This window comes from Macaca fascicularis, chromosome 4 (genome assembly GCF_037993035.2).
Source record: "Macaca fascicularis isolate 582-1 chromosome 4, T2T-MFA8v1.1".
NCBI classification, from domain to species: Eukaryota; Metazoa; Chordata; class Mammalia; order Primates; family Cercopithecidae; genus Macaca; species Macaca fascicularis.
The window spans coordinates 14,609,452-14,617,198 of NC_088378.1; positions in this window are offsets into that span (position 1 = coordinate 14,609,452).

The following is a 7,747-nucleotide window of genomic DNA, read 5'->3' on the forward strand; positions in this document are numbered from 1 at the left end:
TGTTTAAATACGGGGAAAAAAGAACCAAGTTGGGAAACATACTTCAGGATATTACCCAGGGGAAGTTCCCCAACCTAACAAGACAGGCCAACATTCAAATTCAAGAAATCCAGAACACCCCAGTAAGATACTCCATGAGAAGATCAACCCCAAGACACGTAATCATCAGATCCTCCAAGGTCAAAACAAAGGAAAAAAATGTTGAGGGCAGCCAGAGAGAAAGGCTAGGTCACCCACAAAGAGAAACCCATCAGACTAACAGTAGACTTCTCAGCAGAAACCCTACAAGCCAGAAGAGATTAGGGGTCAATATTCAACGTTCTTAAAGAAAATAATTTCCAACCCAGATTCTGGCCAAACTAAGTTTCATAGGCCAGAGAAGAAATAAAATCCTTTTCAGACAAGCAAATGCTGAGGGAATTCATCACCACCAGGCCTGCCTTGCAAGAACTCCTAAAGGAAGCACTAAATATGGAAAGGAAAAACTGTTACCAGCCACTGCAAAAACACACTGAAGTGCAAAGACCAATGACACTATGAAGCAACTGCATCAACAAGTCTGCAAAATAACCGGCCAGCATCATGATGACAAGATCAAATTCACACATAACATATTAACCTTAACTGTAAATGGGCCAAGTGCCCCAGTAAAAAGACACAGAATGGCAAGCTGGATAAAGAGACAAGACCCATTGGTGTGCTATATTGAAGAGACCCATCTCAGCGCAGACACATGTAGGCTCATCATAAAGGGATGGAGGAAAATTTACCAAGCAAATGGAAAGCAGAAAAATGCAGGGGTTACAATCCTAGTTTCTGGCCAAACAGACTTTAAACCAACACAAACCAAAAAAGACAAAAAAGGGCATTACATAATGGTAAAGGGTTCAATTCAACAAGAGGAGCTATCTTAAAAATATATGCACCCAATACTGGAGCACCCAGATTCATAAAACAAGTTCTTAGAGACCAACAAAGAGACTTAGACTCCCACACAATAATAGTGGGAGACTTTTAACACCGCACTGTCAATATTAGATCATCAAAACAGAAAATTAACAAGGATATTCAGGACTTGAACTCAGCTCTGGATCAAATGGACCTTGATAGGTATCTATAGAACTCTCCACCCAAAACCAATAGAATATACATTGTTTATTCTACATGGCAACACATGGCACTTACTCTGAAACTGGTCACATAATTGGAAGTAAAACACTCCTCAACAAATGCGGAAGAACTGAAATCATAACAAACAGTCTCTCAGACCACAGAGCAATCAAATTAGAACTCAAGATTAAGAAACTCACTCAAGGCTGGGTGCGGTGGCTCAAGCCTGTAATCCCAGCACTTTGGGAGGCCGAGGCGGGCGGATCACAAGGTCAGGAGATCGAGACCACAGTGAAACCCCGTCTCTACTAAAAATACAAAAAATTAGCCGGGCGCGGTGGCGGGCGCCTGTAGTCCCAGCTACTCAGGAGGCTGAGGCAGGAGAATGGCGGGAACCCGGGAGGCGGAGCTTGCAGTGAGCCGAGATCGCGCCACTGCACTCCAGCCTGGGCAACAGCGTGAGACTCCGTCTCAAAAAAAAAAAAAAAAAAAAAAAAAAGAAACTCACTCAAAACCAAACAACTACATAGAAATTGAACAACCTGCTCCTGAATGACTCCTGAGTAAATAATGAAATTAAGGCAGAAATCAAGAAGTTCTTTTCAACCAATGAGAACAAAGAGACAACATACCAGAATCTCTGGGACGCAGCTAAAGCAGTGTTAAGAGGGAAACTTATAGCACTAAGTGCCCACATCAAAAAGCTAGAAAGATCTCACTTTCTAGCTTTTGTTAGAAAATTGACACCCTAACATCACAACTAAAAGAACTAGAGAACCAAGAGGAAACAAACCCCAAAGCTTACAGAAGACAAGAAAAACCAAAATCAGAGCAGAACTGAAGGAAATAAAGACACAAAAAACCCTTCAAAACCCTTCAAAAGGCCGGGTGCGGTGGCTCACGCCTGTAATCACAGCACTTTGGAAGGCCGAGGTGGGCGGATCACGAGGTCAGGAGATCGAGACCATTCTGGCTAACACGGTGAAACCCCATCTCTACTAAAAATACAAAAAATTAGCCGGGCATGGTGGCGGGCGCCTGTAGTCCCAGCTACTCCGGAGGCTGAGGCAGGAGAATGGCGTGAACCCGGGAGGCGGAGCTTGCAGTGAGCTGAGATCGCACCACTGCACTCCAGCCTGGGCAACAAAGCGAGACTTCGTCTCAAAAAAACCAAAAAAAAAAAAACCAAAAAAAAACCCTTCAAAAAAAAAAAATCAATGAATCTAGGAGCTAGTTATTTGAAAAAAAGTAATAAAATAGATAGACCACTAGCTAGACTAATGAAGAAAAGAGAGGGGAATCAAATAGACACAATAAAAAATGATAAAGGGGATATCACCACTGACCCCACAGAAATACAATCATCAGAGAATATTATAAACACCTTTATGCAAATAAACTAGAAAACCTAGAAGAAATGGATAAATTCCTGGACACATACACCCTCCCAAGACTGAACCAGGAACACGTTGAATCCCTGAATAGACCAATAGCATGTTCTGAAACTGAGGCAGTAATAACTAGCCTACTAACCAAAAAAGACCCAGGACAAGATGGATTTACAGCTGAATTCTACCAAAGATACAAAGAGGAGCTGGTACCATTCCTTCCGAAACTATTCCAAACAATTGAAAAGGAGGCATTTCTCCCTAACTCATGTTATGAGGCCAGCATCATTTTGATACCAAAACCTGGCAGAGATACAACAATAAAAAGAAAACTTCAGGCCAATATCACTGATGCAAAAATCCTCAATAAAATACTGGCTAACCGAATCCAGCAGCACATCAAAAAGCTTAACCACCATGATCAAGTCGGCTTCATACCGGGGATGCAAAGCTGGTTCAACATGTGCAAATCAATAAATGTAATTCATCACATAAATAGAACTAAAGACAAAAACCACATGATTATCTCAATAAATGCAGAAAAGGCCTTCAATAAAATTCAACATCCTTTCATGTTAAAAACTCTCAACATACCTCAAAATAATAAGGGGGTTTATGACAAACCAACAGCCAATGTCATACTGAATGGGCAAAATCTGGAAGCATTCCCCTTGAAAACCCACACAAGACAAGGATGCCCTCTCTCACTATTCCTATTCAACATACTATTGGAAGTACTGGCCAGGGCAATCAGGCAAGAGAAAGGAATAAAGGATATTCAAATAGGAAGAGAGGAAGTCAAACTGTCTCTGTTTGCAGATGACATGATCCTATATCTAGAAAACTCCATTGTCTCAGCCCAAAAGCTTCTTAAACTAATAAGCAACTTCAGCGAAGACTCAGGATACAAAATCAATGTGCAAAAATCACAAACATTCCTGCACACCTATGATAGACAAGCAGAGAGGCAAATCATAAATGAACTCCCATTCACAATTGCTACAAAGATAATAAAATACCTAGGAATACAGCTAATAAGGGAAGCAAAGGACCTCTTCAAAGAGAACTACAAACCACTGCTTAAGGAAAGAAGAGAGGACAATGGAAAAACATTCTACACTCATGGATAGGAAGAATCAATATCACGAAAATGGCCATACTGCCCAAAGTAATTTATAGATTCAATGCTATTTCCATTAAACTACCATTGACATTCTTCACAAAATTAAAAAAAAAAACACTACTTTAAAATTTATATGGAACAAAAAAAGAGCCCATACAGCCAAGACAGTCTTAAGCAAAGAGAACAAAGCTGGAGGCATCACACTACCTGACTTCAATCAAACTATACTACAAGGCTACAGTAACCAAAACAGCATGGTACTGGTACAAAAACAGACACATAGACCAATGGAACAGAATAGAGATCCCAGAAATACGACCACATATCTACAACTATCTAATCTTTGACAAACCTGAGAAAAACAAGCAATGGGGAAAGGATTCCCTATTTAATAAATTGGTGCTGGGAAAACTGGCTAGCCATATGCAGAAAATTGAAACTGGACCCCTTCCTTATACTTTATACAAAAATTAACTCAAGATGAATTAAAAACTTAAATGTAAAACCCAAAACTATAAAAACCCTAGAAGAAAATCTAGGCAATACCACTCAGGACATAGGCACAGGCAAAGATTTTATGATGAAGACATCAAAAGCAATTGCAACAGAAGCAAAAATTGCCAAATGGGATCTAATTAAACTAAAGAGCTTTTGCACAGCAAAAGAAACCATCATTAGAGTGAACAGAGAACCTACAGAATGGGAGAAAATTTTTGCAATCTGTTCATCTGACAAAGTTCTAATCTCCAGAATCTACAAGGAACGTATACAAATTTACAAGAAAAAAACAAAGAACCCTATTAAAAAGTGGGCAAAGGACATGAACAGGCACTTCTCAAAAGAAGACATTTATGCAGCCAATAAACACATGAAAAAAGCTCAACATCACTGATCATTAGAGAAATGCAAATCAAAACCACAATGAGATACCACCTCATGCCAGTCAGAATGATGATTAGTAAAAAGTCAAGAAACAACAGATGCTGGTGAGGCTGTGGAGACAAAGGAACCTTATACATTGTTGGTGGGAATGTAAATTAGTTCAACCATTGTGGAAGATAGTGTGGTGATTCCTCAAAAACCTAGAACCAGAAATAACATTTGACCCAGCAATCCCATTACTGGGTATATAGCCAAAGGAATATAAATATTTATATATATAAAAATATATGTATTTATATATATATAAATATTTATATATAAATATATAAAATTATATAATATGTAATTATATAATATATAATACATTATAATTAATATATAAATATAAATATTACAAAGATACATGCATGCATATGTTCACTACAGCACTAGTCACAATAGCAAATACATGGAATCGATCCAAATTGCCCATCAATGATAAACTGGATAAAGAAAATGTGGTTCATATATACCATGGAATACTATGCAGTCATAAAAAAGGAATAAGATCATGTCCTTTACAGGGACATGGATGGAGCTGGATGCCATTATCCTCAGCAAACTAATGCAGGAACAGAAAACCAAACATCGCATATTCTCACTTATATAAGTGGGAGCTAAATGATAAGAACACATGGACATAGGGAGGAGAACAACACACACTGGGGCCTGTTGGTGGGGAGAGTCGGGGGAGGGAGAGCATCAGGATAAATAGCTAATGCATGCAGGGCTTAATGCCTACGTGATGGGTTGATAGGTGCAGCAAACCACCATGGCACATGTTTACCTACATAACAAATCTACACGTCCTGCACATGCATCCCGGAACTTAAAATTTAAAACTTTTTTTTAAGTTTTAGAAGGCTTTTGAAAGAGAAATTTTATGTGTGGTCAAGATGGTCAAAATTGAATAAAATTATTTAAGGGTTTTAAAAATGAATCTTAATATCAAAAGTTCATTGGTACAAAACTTGAAGCTGGTTTCTCTAAGTTAAAAAACAAACAAACAAACAAAGTTTTATTGGAAAAACGTTTTCTTAAGTGCTCTGCCTAGAAAACAAAGAATTGGTGTTTTATCAAAATGATTTCCTGTGCTTTACGTTGTCTTTTTTTGTTTTCTTTTTTTTTTGCATATGTATGAATAGTTTATTTCAGGAATAAGGCATGCACATATATTGCAGCTTCATGGAAGTCCACACTACCCCAGATTTATTCAACATTCAATAAGTTTTCTACTGAGCTTCTACATGTGTTGGGGTCCAGTAGACCTCATGCGGATCCTGAGTAGGATATTTTCAGATCCTGTGCCTGGGGCCAGAGTAGCTACATAAGTGTCCCTCAAGCTTCTGACTAACGTCCGAAACTAGAAGTGATTAAAAATGACATAGCTCTTCTCCAGTATTTAACTTTTCTTGTTTAAATAATTATTTATCCGTATGAGATAAAATTCACTATTTCGCAATTGATGAGGAAAATCTAACATGAACTAGTTGAAGCAAAAGGGGAAATTCTGCAAAAAGCCCACAAGTAAATTTGACTTCTGGCTTGACAACTTAAACTTATGTTAAAGAAATTATGTTTATAGGTCCAAGTATCTGATATATCAGCTCTGTTGGCTTCTTTCTTAGATGCCACATGTTTAGCAAGATGGCTGCCCACATCACAATTTCTTATATTTTCTTCTATAAAAGTTCTGTACATGACTCTCATTGGTCTATATTGGGTAACAGGCCAGGGGAATGACATCTCTGATTGGCCAGTCTGAGTCACATGTTCATCCCTGGACTCAGGGATAGAGTTAAGTCTAGTTGAAGCACTTAGGGTGGTTCTCCTAGAAGTTAAAATTATTAATAGCATTAACTAAAAGAAAGGAAAATATATACTGCTTAGCCAAAAAACAGCATATATGTTCACTATATGATACACTTATGTCTCAGGAGGTAAAAATTTCTATTTGTAAAGGGGGTGTTTCAATAGAAAGAACTAAATTTTTTTTTTTTTTTTTTTTTTTTGAGACAGAGTCTCGCTCTGCCACCCAGGCTAGAGTGCAGTGGCGTGATCTTGGCTCACTGCAAGCTCCGCCTCCCGGGTTCACGCCATTCTCCTGCTTCAGCCTCCCGAGTAGCTGGGACTACAGGCGCCCGCCACCTCGCCCGGCTAGTTTTTTTTTTGTATTTTTTAGTAGAGACAGGGTTTCACCGTGTCAACCAGGATGGTCTCGATCTCCTGACCTCGTGATCCGCCCGTCTCGGCCTCCCAAAGTGCTGGGATTACAGGCTTGAGCCACCGCGCCCGGCCGAAAAATTTTTTTAGTTCTAATGTTAGCTTAACTGCTTTTAGCTACAAGACAGAGTTCTTGTAAGAAGTAAATGAGTATGCAGTGAAAGTGTTTCATTAACATCTGAATAATGCTTTATAATTAAATACCATCACCATTACTCAAGAGGCTGAGAATGTATCTGCTGGAGAGGTATTTTTTGAATATCTGAATTTCATCAAAGCCACCCAGTAACAAAGTTTATGAACATAACGAAGAAGTTTTAGAACATATTTTGTATTGCCCATGTTGTCTTTTATTAGATCTTTTAATTAAGAAAACAGAATATTCTCAATGTTAAAATTTTTTTTTTCTACTATGTAACTTTTCTGTATTTGTCTTTAAGATCCTTTGTCATTCTGGTACTGTCTCATAATCTGTGATCCAAGTTAATCAAGTGTTTTGATATTTTTGACAAATTTTCCAAACCAAGACTTTGATATTGATAAAAATCAAACCTTTAATACTGATATTAATATTGACAAACATTTTGGTGTTTTTGACAAACTTTCCAAAATCAAATTCTAAATTAAGCCTTTTTTATCCCACATTGACTTTGGAAACTTCCAGGGGTCCTGGAAGGTCTCCTTATAAAAGAGAAATGTTAAGCTAATTAGGCTTAATTGATATGTTAAATTTGCAGAATAAGCATTTGTCAAATAAGCAACGATGATTGAGTGTTTATGTGTTCCAGAAATTTTGTGAAATTCCAAGAAATCTGATATGTCTTGGCATAATGTTATCAGTTATAATTCTGGTTATTATGTTAAAATGTTGTATGTCACAGAAATAATGATTTAACATGTCAATTGTGTCATTACCATAATAAACTCTCATCAGATCTTTAACCACGACCTTTTTGGTTTTTTTTGAGATGGAGTCTCACTC